The following is a 2,130-nucleotide window of genomic DNA, read 5'->3' on the forward strand; positions in this document are numbered from 1 at the left end:
TGTGTGTGTGTGGCGGGGGGGGGGGGCGGTGTTTGTGTGTGGTGGTGTGTGTGTGTGTGTGTGGTGTGGTGTGTGTGTCCCAGCTAATCACAGGCACAGAACCCCTGCAGTGCCCACGGTACCTGGTAGTCAGGGCCTGACACCCAGCTGTGAAGCTTCCTAGAAGGCGGCTGAGGTTCTGGCACCTTCCGGACGACACGGGTTCTGCCTCCTGTTTCGCCCCAGTCCTTTCCCTCCTCTTGGGTGCGCCTGGCATCAGCACTGTCTGCAGAGCTCACTGACAACTGCCGCTGCCTCCTGGGGTCCCAACTGTTCCTGGGACAAACCGCACAGAGTGTTAGTTCTCCCAGTCGGCCCAAGCATGGTCTGGCCTCACTGGTCAGGCCCTTAGGAATTCCAAAGTCGGCTGTCTACATGCCAATTTCCTTCATGAGAGCAGACCTACCCCGCACCCCTTCTACAGGTGAGAGGATATGCCCAGAGCACCAAAATCAGCACCAATGTTTACCAAGTCAGCCTTACACACGCAGCTCCTGGCAGGATGCCTCACACCCATTACTTCATTTACTGCAAAAAAAAAAAAGTCTCTACTTCCCCCATGTTGAAGAGCTGGTAATTGAGTCTCCGACAGGTTGGGGAGCTCTTTTCACAAGAAAGAGCTAACAGATTTGAACCCAGGACTCCCACTGAAGGCCGTTCTCTTTACGCCACAGCTCCCGCCCTGGGCTTTGCATAAAGGAGTTGCTTAATAAATGCTCCCCACAACAGCAAAAGAGGGCTCACTGGATGATTCATTATAAAGAGAAGGAGGAACAAAGCAAAGCACACACAGCACGGAAAAAGAGGCGAGAGATGCCCAACGGAGGCTATGGGAAGGCTTGAAGCAAAGGGAGACTTGTGCAGTGCTCACCTTTACATGCTCCAGTGTAAACAAAGGTACTGGGGCAAAACACACATGTGCATCTACTCAGCACCTCTTCTTTAGTGGTGCCACTAAACCCAGCAGGAGCGCAGAGGAAGGCAGGGAGTCAGAGCTGGCTAATACACGTGTCTGCGCAGGTGCGCACACACGCACGCACGGGAGGTGGAAGGGAGATGAGGTGGGTGAGGGTCAGGAGACCACAGATAGGGCAGCAACCACTAGCGACTCCTGACTGCAGTCGGAGGCGGGGCGCCCCACGAAGCCTCCTGACCCACCAGGAGAGATCGGGTCTGTAGAAGACAACTAAGGAACAGTGTGAGGGTGAGATGGAAGGAAGGACATGAGCAGGCCAGCCTCTCGATGGTGCAGCAAAGAAAGGATGTGGGTCCCAGTGGCCCTCAGAGACAATGAACAGGAAAGGATGGAACAGGAAAGTTTCAGGAACCCATCGTGGATGGGAAATAAGATGTCAAAGAAGACGGGGGAGCTTGTAGTAGGAGTCTCAGACAGCTCAGGGAACACTGAGGTCGTGGCTGGTGGACTCAATTTGATGTGTCCTTGGTCACAGCCAGTGGTGAACTGGGTCCAAAACCCAGGTCTAACTCTTTCAGATGAACATTCAATTCACATCAACTCAAAGAGACAAGAAGAGACTGGCCTGCTGCTCCAATAAATCTGCAAAACTTTGCTTGCCATTGATTTAAATTCTTGATCACATCTCCTCCTGAGCTTAGTGTTCCAAAAACTGACCCATAGATATTTATTTCCCAAGTGCATCCAAAGCTTCAGTTGAAATCAAGCAGCATTAAAATAAATTACAGAAGCCTCAATTCACTAACTGCCTGTGTATCATCTGAGAAAGAGTGGCAGAAGATCATTCCCAGCTCCCTGCGGAAGAGGAGCTTTGAAGCAAAAGATAAAATAACAGACTTGCAGACCCAACTACATAAACATTCAATTACTGACAATAAAAGAGACAAAGGGAAAAATATTAAAGCACTAATATCTAAGCAATATAAAACAGTAATCACATTTTAACGGAAAGCAGAGTAAGTCTAACAGATAAATATACAAAGGAAATAGGCAATTTCACGCAAAAAGCAGCATTCTTATTGCCAGTACTGGGGCAGGGGGGAGCAAATTAAAGCAACCATGGGTGCTCTTTTAAAAGTACTAGCCAATACTACTGGTATCATGCTAAAAACTAG

The 2,130-nt window shown here is 49.6% G+C and overlaps 1 protein-coding gene across 17 annotated transcripts in view; it reads right to left on the minus strand.

Annotated features, from left to right (window-relative positions):
• Positions 1–2,130, minus strand: part of PRRC2B (proline rich coiled-coil 2B) — a 68,481-nt gene that overhangs the window by 34,626 nt on the left and 31,725 nt on the right. For 3 of the 17 annotated variants that reach the window (XM_055089425.1, XM_028497519.2, XM_055089423.1), the window contains exon 1: positions 123–448. The exons of 4 other annotated variants lie outside the window; for them this stretch is intronic. The gene's annotated coding sequence lies outside the window, so the exon portion shown is untranslated. Of the gene's footprint in view, positions 1–122; positions 450–2,130 lie in introns of those variants that run through there. 10 more of the 17 variants (XM_055089427.1, XM_055089426.1, XM_055089424.1 and 7 more) reach the window with 6 other exon arrangements.

The sequence above is a fragment of the Physeter macrocephalus genome, chromosome 13, assembly GCF_002837175.3.
Source record: "Physeter macrocephalus isolate SW-GA chromosome 13, ASM283717v5, whole genome shotgun sequence".
NCBI classification, from domain to species: Eukaryota; Metazoa; Chordata; class Mammalia; order Artiodactyla; family Physeteridae; genus Physeter; species Physeter macrocephalus.